Source organism: Pyrus communis, chromosome 9, assembly GCF_963583255.1.
Source record: "Pyrus communis chromosome 9, drPyrComm1.1, whole genome shotgun sequence".
NCBI lineage: Eukaryota > Viridiplantae > Streptophyta > Magnoliopsida > Rosales > Rosaceae > Pyrus > Pyrus communis.
The window spans coordinates 26441190-26453357 of record NC_084811.1 but is presented as its reverse complement, the minus strand read 5'-3'; positions in this window follow the sequence as shown (position 1 = coordinate 26453357).

Here is a 12168-nt window from a genome sequence, read left to right as displayed (position 1 = left end):
TCAAGCATTGTTAGCAGCCGCAAGTAGACATGAAAGCGGTGCTAATTACTACAACGAAGTAAGTGTTTTCACAATTTATTTTAAATATTTAATTATATTACATTTAATTTCATAAATTAATTTCCTTTCATTTTTTTCATTTTTTTTCTAGGTATGCCAAGTGGAGGAATTGTATATGGACAGCAGCTCGAAACCGTTTCAATTTCACAGTTGTTGGGAAATTTGTAAAGGGTAGGTATTATTTGAAGATCCACCACATAGAGCTCCTACGCCGGTGTTCGGAACTGCATCCTCAGCTGCAGATATGGATGAAGATGGATCTCCAACCATTCAACAAACAAGGGTAGAAAATCCGTCTTCGGGTGAAGGTTCCATACCTAGGGCTATGGGACGAAACAAGGTGTGAAGGTTGAAGGAAAAAGGCCTATGAGACGAAACAAGGCGCGAAGGTTGAAGGAAAGGGCAAGGCAAATGATGATTACGCTGCTCAACATGAAGTGGCGACCTCATTGTGATTATTGGCGGAGCAAAATGCCCTTGAGGCGGAAGAAAGGAAGTGTAGGCATGAAGAACGGGCCAAACAAATACATGAAGAGATGGATGATAAGAATATGGAAAGGAACACTTCGAATTGCACTCCAATGAGTAAGGCCTATTTTGATAGGAAAACAAAAGAAATTATGAGCCGACGGCAGTTGTTTACCTCTGACTATACTCCTACGACGGCAGATGATAAATATGATGTTGATTATGGATATTAAATTTAAGTTGTTGTAGTTTTTAAATTTAAGTTAATGTTGTTTTCGAATTTAATTTTTAGTTTTTAAATTTAATTTGTTGTTTTTAAAATTTAGTTGTAGTTTTTAAATTTAAGTTGTTGTTTTTAAATTTAAGTTGTTCTAGTTTTTAAATTTAAATAATAAATTATGTTTGGCCCTATGGCCGGTTTTTTGTGACAGGGCTAAAATGAGCCATCTGGCCCTTTGGCCCTCAGTTGGAGACGGAGGCAAATATGGCCCTGGACTATTCATTAAAATATTAATATCTTGGAGGGCCGGAGGGCTAAAACAAGCCCTCGGTTGGAGATGGCCTTAGAGAGTCTTACTAAGTCCATATGAGAGAGTTTTCAAAATAATCGCGGTTCATGGAGCCTTGAGATTTGGAGTGCCACTATTACAAGGACGTGGTCGTTGTATCTTGGGAGACATGCGCCGATCAACCATGAGCACTATAGTGGGACGTAAACTTGTCTTAACGACAAGTGTCCAACACTTGCCTCGATCATATTTTCCAGGTTTTTCTAATCCATTCTATCATATTCATTAAACATTGGTTACTCATGTGCATGCATTATTGTGATATATAATTGCATGAATTATTTCTTGATTTTCTATGTGATTTATTATAGCAATTAGACCCAATTTTTCCAACAATCTTAAGACAGTTTATGGTTTGATTGCTATGTTTGTTTGAGAATTAAATTATCCGCGATATAATACTTGGTCCTATGGGCGTGAATTTTCTTCCTAATTAATTTTGTGGGAGAATTGTCACATCCTGGCTCGGGGGGGGACCACTTCCCGGGCCCGCTCTACCACCGTAGCACGATATTATCCGCTTTGGGCCCCGACCACGCCCTCACGGTTTTGTTTCTGGAAACTCACACGAGAACTTCCCAATGGGTCACCCATCCTGGGAGTGCTCTCGCGCGCTACTCGCTTAACTTCGAAGTTCCCATGGAACCCGAAGTCAGTGAGCTCCCAAAAGGCCTCGTGCTAGGTAGAGATGAGAATATACATATAAGGATCACACCTCTGGGCGATGTGGGATGTCACAATCCACCCCCCCTTAGGGGCCCGATGTCCTCGTTGGCACACCACGACCAGGGTTAGGCTCTGATACCAAATTGTCACATCCCGGCTTGGGGAAGGACCACTTCCCGGGCCCGCTCCACCATCGTAGCACGATATTGTCCGCTTTGGGCCCCGACCACGCCCTCACGGTTTTGTTTCTGGAAACTCACACGAGAACTTCCCAATGGGTTACCCATCCTGGGAGTGCTCTCGCGCGCTACTCGCTTAACTTCGAAGTTTCCATGGAACCCGAAGCCAGTGAGCTCCCAAAAGGTCTCGTGCTAGGTAGAGATGAGAATATACATATAAAGATCACACCCCTGGACGATATGAGATGTCACAAGAATGGTCTAGTATCTAATCTTGCATATGAAGAGCTGGTTTTGTTTTGTTTACCGCAAAAATAATTATTATATTCTTGGTTTTGTGATGCCTGAGCGTTAAGGTTACGATACTTGGCATGAACTGTTTGTTTGACTTGGGCAGATTTTGTATGTCAACTAAGTTATTAATGAATTTTACTTTTGGAAGAAATACATTGGCTACGTTGTACATACAGAATGTAATTATGTGTTTTCATGCTTTTCTGCTCTATTTTGCATTGGTTTCTTTTGGTGAAAAGAAATAAAAATAATCTTATACGTGCAGTAGAAATTAAATTCAATAATATATGAAATAGTGAAACGCTTTGGATTTGCAAACCGTGAGGGTGTTGGGTATATACTAATCAAGATACGGCTTCACTCTATTATTATTATATTAAATATTCTGACATTATTCTAAGGACACGAGTTTTGTTCGTTACATATTAGAACATATACCTATGTGATTTTTTGGGATATATGTATTTCTTGGAATCTCTTGCAATTGTTTAAGATAATCTCATTTGGTATTTCTAAACCATGCACCGTCTAGAGTTACAATTAATTATCAGATTAATCATGTTTCCTACGCACCATTTCACTTGGAAAAGGTACTATGGCGATGGGGTATCCGGTCTGGATAACCGCGAAAGGATCGTCTGAGTTCGGTCATGTATCAAACATATGCAGACTGTGCAGTCACCCAACAATTATATGGTTGGTAAAGAGAAGGTGTTTGAACATTTTCAACACAGAGCATGATAGTAGTATCGTGTATATTTGTTGCTAGTTATCACAATAAGGTGATGATGGTCACTAAAATTGAAGCATAAAATGCCTATGCTCCTTTCGCCATAAGGTATTGCAGGGCATTAGAAGGAACATTTGCAGACCGTAACTTTGTGGCACTATAAAATATGCAGACTACATCTTGAGACTAGAAATAATAGTAAAAGACGTCAAGTATTATGAACATCGTAATAGAGTCTTGCAGTTAACCCCTATTAGTCACGGTGAAAGTCTTGCCTTATTTGTTTATGTTAGTCATGGTTAGTTCAACAAATTTGGTACAGGATTATGATCACAAAGAGTGATGTTGTCCTTCATCTTGATAGTTTTCTACTTCTTAAGTTTGATGAGTGAGTTACCAATAGCATTAAAGCAACTATAATATGTGTGAATTATGGGGGTGGCTTAGCTATTTTGAGAAATAGGATATACTTAAAAATAATGTAAAAGTAATTTGCTTCTAAAAGGAGACAACGATTATCTCTTATAATTGAAGTTTTAAGGTATTGAAAGGTTGGAGATCTTCTCGCTAATACTTTAAATGTGGGGGATTTTACCCAAGTGTTATTAAAATTACTTATCAAATCCAAACACACATGTTTGGAGAAATTACATTGGAAAACAACTACTCTCAAAGGAAATAATTTCCATGCATGGATATAAAGTTTGTGATGGCCATATAATGAATAGTCAACCTGGTGGCACCAATTTTTAAAGGCTTGACTAGAGAGTAAGTTGTATCATCGAGGGGAATGGGTTAAAAGCCTACGTCTTAAGAATTGATGCGAGATTTACTTGACACTCAAATTAAACCCTCGTTTGACAATTGTAGTAGAATGGATAAGTGAGGGATCGTTCTAGACCGGGGATTAGGAGGGAATGCAAATCTCTTGGAAACTGACTCAAAAACGTAAAATAAAGTTTAAAACACTAAACTAGACTCAAAGAATGCAAAATTAAAGTTTAAAACACTAAGACAAACCAAAAACTCAAAATGCTTTAAAAAAAACAAACTAAAATGATTTCTAACTAAATTGACATTAAAGTAAAGGGGGATTTAAGTTTATACGAAATTAAATTAAATGAACAAATTAAAACAGAATGTAAATATGGAATTGATGAAATGGAATGAATGGATGATAGAATAGCTAAGGGGTTCATCTCCATACATGTTACACTTGCATAATAAAAAGATTTCCAATTGCATTTCAACAAATCATTAATTCTCAACGCCCCGGGTCAATTAGGTCCGCTTAAATTAACCGTCAAGTTTTCCTTAAGTTAATGAATTGGATGGGTTAGCGCAACGCAATTCACAACATTCTCCAAAAGTCCTTTACGTGAAAAGCACAATAAAGATACAATCAAAAATCATTAAGCATCATGAAAACTTTAAGTGTTGACGAGGCATTCGTTACTATGGAATACGCATGAAACTTATGCCAAGAATTCATTTAACGCGATTGTTTATAAGCAACCTCCACTACTTGTGAATATAAGTTCGTAACTATTAGGTGAAACTCACTTATATTCTAGCGTCATATTCATGCATGAAAATTAAGTGTACACTCTCAATAAACATACATAAATAAGTTATCAATCAAACGGTTAAACAAATTGAACCACAACTTATGAAACGCAATTAGAAGTAATCAAATCAAAATGCAAGCATAAACATTTATTTCGAATCACCCCCTAGCTAAAGGGGGTTTTAGTTCCTCATTACGTTGAAATCAAAGAAACACCTAAACATTCCAACAACTCAAACTTGAATTGTATGAACGTTTAGGCACTCTTCTCTTCCATTCCTTATACGTACAAAACAAAGAGAATTAAAATGAAACATTGAAATCAAAGAATCACCTAAACATTCCAACAACTCAAACTTGAATTGTATGAACGTTTAGGTCCTCTTCTCTTCCTCGTTGTTGTAGCACAAGGTCTAAGGTGAGGTTTGGGGGATTATGGAAATGTGGAATGGAGTGAGGAGTGATGGAAATGGAAAGATGGTTTTGGATTCTAAGGGGCCTCACGGCAAAGAGAAGGAATGGAAGTGTTTGTGGTGTGTTGTGTATGAAATGAGATGTTTTGAATGATGGGAATGCAAGGGTATTTATAGGAGGAGTGGAGATGTATATGGCTATTTGTTTAAGGTGTTTGTGTGGAGGAATGATGGAGAATTGCATGTGGAATGGCTGCAATGATGAAGAATGAAAGCTGGAAAATAAAAGGGAAAGCTGGAAATCTGAAAATGCAAATGGGAATCCTGAAATGCAAAGGTGGCCACGGTTTTGAGTGTGTTTTGTGTTGGAAATGCATGTGAATGCATGTGAATGTTGTTTGTGTGAAGTGTGTGTGGGTTAAAGAGTGAATGGTGGTGTAATGATGAAGTGTGATGGCTGAAAATGTCAAGGGAAATGCATGTGATTGCATGGCAAAGAATTTCAGGATGCATATGTGTTGAATGATTTCTTGGTGAGGGATGTGGAGTGGTTGAATGTGGTGCAATGATAATGTTTTGTGGCTGAATTGGTGGTGGAATTATGATGGGAGTGCATATGATTAAAGAGTGGGAATGCATGTGGGTGAATGTGAAGGGAATGCATGTGTTGATAACTAGGTTAGTGGGTGGAAATCTGAAAATGGCATAAGGGAATGGGAGCTCACGGTTTTGAGTTGTTTGTTTGTGTGAAGTGTGTGTGAATGCATGTGAAGATGCTAATAAATAATGCATGTAGGGTTAGGAAATAAAATCATAACTTAAAGGGAGATGATTAAAGGGTGTTGAAAGGTTTGAAATGCATGTGTTGAATTGGTGGTTGAATGATGAAAGAATAAGTGAATGATTATGATAAGTGATAAGTGAATGATATGTTAAGTGTATGATATGTTAAGTGATAAATGAATGATATGTGGTGATAAATGAATGATATGTGGTGAGTGATAAGTGAATGGAAGTGATAAGTGATAAGTGAATGATATGTGGTGATAAATGAATGATATGTGGTGAGTGATAAGTGAATGGAAGTGATAAGTGATAAGTGAATGGAAGTGATAAGTGATAAGTGTATGATATGTTGAGTGATAAGATAAGTGGTTATTGATATGTAGATGAATGAATGATATGATAAGTAATAAATATATGATATGTGGTGAATGAATGAGTGGAATGTTGGAATGTTATGCACGACTAAGGATATAGGAAAGGTTTAAATATCCTAAAACTAAAAGGAACAAGGTTCCAACACTTTGGTCTTCAATTAGGTTTTTAATTTCGTCCAACACTTTGGCTCCAAGCATAAGCTATCCATCCTTAGCCCAAAAGTGCTCCAAACGTCTCCAAAATGCATCTTTTTGCTCCTTTAGCCCTTTTGGCCTACAAACACACGAAAATAGCTTAAAGTACTAAAATAACTAAAGAAACATAACGTAAATGCACGAGAACAAGCCATTTAAGTCGCATGAATATGCTCCTATCAAATACCCCCACACTTATCTTTTGCTAGTCCTCGAGCAAAACAAAACAAAAGAAACTAGAAACAAAACAAAACGAACAAGTAAAACACAACCTAAACCTTCCAACAAACGTCTCAGGGATTTCCAAAACACATGACAAGTTAAAAATCATTATTCACACAAATTTTAGCCATCATTACACTTAAGTACATTCTTAATCATAGTCACCACATACTAGTTCACAATTAAACATTTAAAACACATTTCGAATGCAGTAACATGCCTTTAGAGAAATTGCTCAAATCCTTACAAGATATGCACTCGTTTTTCACACAGATTTTCTGACTACACACCCTACACTAGTTATATGTGAGAAGATTGATGTAAACATGTAGATGAACACTCACATATGTTATAACAAGGAAAGCATTTTCTGGATTTACGATAATGACATGAATATGATCTCATGAATGGAATGCTACTACTTAGAATGAGAACCAGTGATTCCATAAGCTCATATCAATTTCAAACTCCACATTATTGAACACATAACGATCAAGATAGAAGTCAAAGGGGTGTAACGGGGCTAAAGGTGTTGGCTAACAATGAAAGGTGAAGGATAAACAAACATTCTTAAAGCAATAGTGAGCAAAGTATTGATTTAGGCACTTAGAATTCCCTTAAGAACGCAGAAGTCAACTTTGAACACCCAAGGGAAAGTCACACAAAACTTAGGGCCAAATTCAACTTTTTTGGACCCTTTCTTCAACCATCAACGCTCGTGAGTTCATTCTTACTTATTTTCACTCTTTTTTTTTTTTTTTTATTTATTTATTTTTTTTTCTTCTTCTTTTTCTTTTGAATCTCAAAACATACATATAAACGTAAGAACAAACTTTTACTCCCCCACACTCATTTTCTTGCATAATGTACTCAAAAGGAATTCATTTTAGTCATGCTCACTATCAATTAAGAACAAGGGTGTGGACTGTCCTACACTAGGCTAGGTGAGGATAATGTGGGTAAACAAAGAATAAAGGCTAAACAAGGCTCAACGGGGGTAAAACTTACAACATATACGAAATATGAGAAGTAAGGCTATTTGGCTATGGTGGCAACTACACAACTTCATCTTGATATATGTTATGCAATTCAATGTCATGCTTTGAATGAAACGGATATAAGTTCTAGCATTTAGTTCTATCATGATACAATTGCATTCTAAGTAGCAGCCAAGCAAGGAATAATGAGATCATGCAACAACTTTAGAAAACACAGAATCACAGATTATAACTCTCCAAAGAAGGTAATAGCTCGAGTCTCACAAGGTTGTAGCGTTTGTACGAGTTCCTTCCTTCAAGCATGTTACAAAAACCAATTTTTCTTTTATGATTGCATGTGAAGTCATACATTATAACCATAACTAAGCATATACCAAGAGTAAATCAAACTTTTCTCCATGTTTATAACTCTTTTTAACAGTCATGCAATTACAAACCAAATCCTTATCATTGTGTTGGAAGGTACCCTAAGACACAAACTCACAAAAACGACTCAAAACACTCTTTTTAGGCTTTTCAAAACAATTTTTCAAATTTTTATGTGCTTTTCGGAGTTATAAAAACAAAACATACTAAAACACTCTAAAACAACTTAAAAACACCTTAAAACAGCAAGGAACAACATTTGAAGTTATGGGTGATAAAATCCCACGAATTTGCATTAACAACATTAGTTACCCCCCCACATTTAAATCAAACATTGTCCTCAATGTTTTAAGCATAGATTCACACAAAACATAAGTAATCACACAAACAACAACTAAACATACTAAACATGGCAGAATGTAATTAACAAAGAGAAGAGTTTAGGGACGCAAATCTGGTTATGGAGTGTAAATTCCCTCTTCTCTTTGTTGATTGCATTGAGGCTTGATCTTGATGATTCCACAGGCTTACTCTCGAACTGGTTTCCGCCCATCATTGATTTTCCTTTGTGCTACTTCTTGAACTGGGCAGCAGGATGGTTCTTTTGGTCTCCCCCGAAGGTCTGAGCATACCCTTTTGGTCTGTTTCTTTGTTCAATCTTTCCAATTCGTATTGAAAAGGGTTGGAGGATAACTCAGCCTATGTTTGTCTCCACATGCTTCAATGTATCATTTTCACTTGCCTTACTCGCTCCCCTTTGCAGAAGTGGTCCCTTCTCCGGAAGTGTATCAACCGTTGAAGATGACTACTCGAGAGCAACGCTAGGTAAGCAATCAGGAATAGATTCCAGGCAGTTGGCTCCAGATCGGAAGATTGACTCCAAGTGCCGGCTGATTGCTTCTTTTACTTTGCCATGCGAGTAAGAACAAGGACAAAGAAAAAGACAGGGAAAGAGCATGATATGAGATACTTTTGCTTTTGACCTTGATGATATGAGATACCTTTGCTTTGAAGAAGCGGTGGATGAATCAGCACATGCTTCAATCCGCCGTTTCCTCCTGGGTCATATGTACTCCAGGCATCTGGTATCATCTTTGGGGAAGAAGAAAGAATTGAGTATTTTGAAAGGCCTTGCTGGGAGTGCGCCCTCAGAGGTGAGGGAGAGTTGGGCATTTTCTTCAGGTTTGCCCTGCCATAAAAGACGAAGGTCGACATATATAGAGATAATATCAAGTGGTGGTACTTTTTACCCTTGTCGACAAACGTTTTGATCCCGCAATTCCGGCTTTTTGAAATAGTGGCGCCTCTTCGATCTTTGAATACGCCTCTTCGATTTCTGAGCAGGCGCCCCTTCGATTTCTGAACGACGCCCCTTCGATTTCTGAACGACACGTGGTAGTGCAGATGCGGCTCCTTTTGACAAAGCTGCACGCGTTTTCTGAAAAGCCGAGAACGCGTCGCCAAAATTACGCCGGAAATTCCGGCTTTTTGAATTGGTGGACGAGTCGCCTTGGCTTCTTATAGAGCTATCGATCACCACAACAAACACACTCTGAAGAACTCTCATTCTTGAAAATCGACTCCGACCCTTTGAAAATTTACTCCATCAACCCCTATTTTTGAACACTTTTGAAAAAATGGCAAACTCATCGAACCTTAGCTTGGAATTGAGCCTTAGCAGTGATACGGGCGCGCCGCGTCAAGGTAACGTATGGCGCCCTTCTTTTTTATCTCCTAACGGTCCTCTTTCAGGTGAAGACTCTGTGATGCAGGACGCCACAACAGCTACAATAGTAGCTAGGAACCTCCTCACTCCAAAAGATAGTAGGCTGCTGTCAGGACGGTCCGATGAGTTGGCCGTTCAAGAGTCCCTCGCACTTAGTGTTCAGTGTGCGAGCTCTGTGTCCAACATGGGCCTACGCCTGCTTGCCCGCTCCCGTCAGGTGGAATCGTTGATGGCAGAGGTGGAAAGACTTAAGCAAGAGATCCAGCAGCTTAAGTACGAGAATAGAAGTTTGCATGTGCTTGCAAATAACTATTCGTCGGGGATGAAGAGGAAGCTTGATGAGCTGCAAGAATCTGAGGGTCGAATTCACAGTGACCGTCAAAGGCTTGCGTCTTATCTCCAGAGGCACCTTTTTCCTGGGTCATCTAGCGCTTGGCCAAGTATTGAGGCCTGGAATGCTCTAGCTCCGATGCCTCCCGCTCCGATGGCTTCCGCTCCGATGCCTCCCGCTTCTATGCCTCCCGCTTCTGCGCCTTCCGCTTCTGCGCCTCGTAGTGGGGCTTCACGTAAACAACCTTTGTGAAGCTCCACCTTTCTCCATGTTTAGTATCTTTCTTTCAATTTTTTTTTTTTTTTATTTTTTATTTTTTTATTAACATAAATAAAATCAAACGGCATGGAATTTATCTTTGAATGGGCGGTGATACTTGAAATGATCCGGTAATAGTTTAAATTCCAGATTGGGTGCCTGAATCATTAACCACATGTTAGTATAAAAGAAAATTGAAATTCGGGGAGGCGGCTTACCTGTGTGCTCCAAAATGAACTCCAGAATAAACACCCCTTCGAAAGTTATGACTTGTCCCGTGTCATAAAATCCAACTTCCTTGGGAATTGTGGTTTCAAATTTGTCCTCTTTGATGCCTTCTACATCTTCTCCAGCCACTACCTTCTCTTGAATCATTCTTCTTGGTGTACAAAGTCCTTTGAAGAATTCAACACCATCTAAAACTTGCTGTGTTGCACCAAGAATTTGAATAGCATTTTGCACCTTTGGGAAGGCTTCCACGATGTCCTTTTTACTCTCTTCTTGGTTGGGAATCAAAAACCTGCTAGGAAAAGGGACATTGGGTGGAATAACATCAGAATAACATGAAATGGGACGTCCTTACTGGTGGTGGGTGGTTTAGAGGGCTTAGGGGGCTGCGGCAAGGGTTGTTCTACCCTTGCCGTGTGCATGTCTTCTTCCTCCTCCTCAATTAGCAGCTCTTCATCCACTTCTAGGCTATGTTTGGACATTTTTAGGTCAGCTCCAACCTCCATAGCACTTCCCAAAGTGATAGCATTATGGATTTCAAAATCTTCCTTCGAGTTTTCAATAGTTGAGTTGGAAAGTTCACTTTGCTCTTGAATTTGTTTCATGAACTCCATAATCTGCCCAAATTGCTCGTCCAATTTACCCAACTTCTTGTCTTGATTTTGTTCGTCCTGCGTCAAAGAGGTTAGTAATTGAAAATTTTTATCATTATCCATGGACATACTTGAACTTGATTGGAATTGTTGTGGGGGAGGTTGTGGTGGCTGCATAGGTGTTGTATTGAACTCCTCATATGGTTGCCAATATGCTTCTTGTTGAGCCTCCTTGGCTTGATTTTGTGACCCCTGCGCCAAAGAATTTATTTCATTAAGAATTTGAATATAATCTACTGGCGAACTTGAATTTAATTGAGCATATTGCATATGAAGTTGTGGTGGCTGCATAGGTCTTGAATAGAACTCCTCATATGGTTGCCAATATGCTTCACGTTGAACTTGTTGATCTTCCCACCATATAGAGTTTGAATGATCCCTCCAATCTCTTTGTGGACATTGATTGGCTTGAAATCCTTGCCTATATGAAGCACCAAATGTAGGGACACTCTGCATTGTGGTCCTTTCGGCATACGGCGACAATTTAGAAGTAAGATTTGCCAATTGAGCTTGAATGCTAGCAAAATCCATATCTTACTTCTCTAGTACCTAAAAAGAAAGAGAACTAAATCAAAAATCAAAAGTAACAACAAACAAAGAAAACAACACTAAGTTAGAAACTAAAACGAAAACAACTAAACCAAAAAAAAAAAAAAAAAGAACTAAGGGATTAGCAAAGTTGCTAATCCCCGGCAACGGCGCCAAAATTTGATGCGAGATTTACTTGACACTCAAATTAAACCCTCGTTTGACAATTGTAGTAGAATGGATAAGTGAGGGATCGTTCTAGACCGGGGATTAGGAGGGAATGCAAATCTCTTGGAAACTGACTCAAAAACGTAAAATAAAGTTTAAAACACTAAACTAGACTCAAAGAATGCAAAATTAAAGTTTAAAACACTAAGACAAACCAAAAACTCAAAATGCTTTAAAAAAAAAACAAACTAAAATGATTTCTAACTAAATTGACATTAAAGTAAAGGGGGATTTAAGTTTATACGAAATTAAATTAAATGAACAAATTAAAACAGAATGTAAATATGGAATTGATGAAATGGAATGAATGGATGATAGAATAGCTAAGG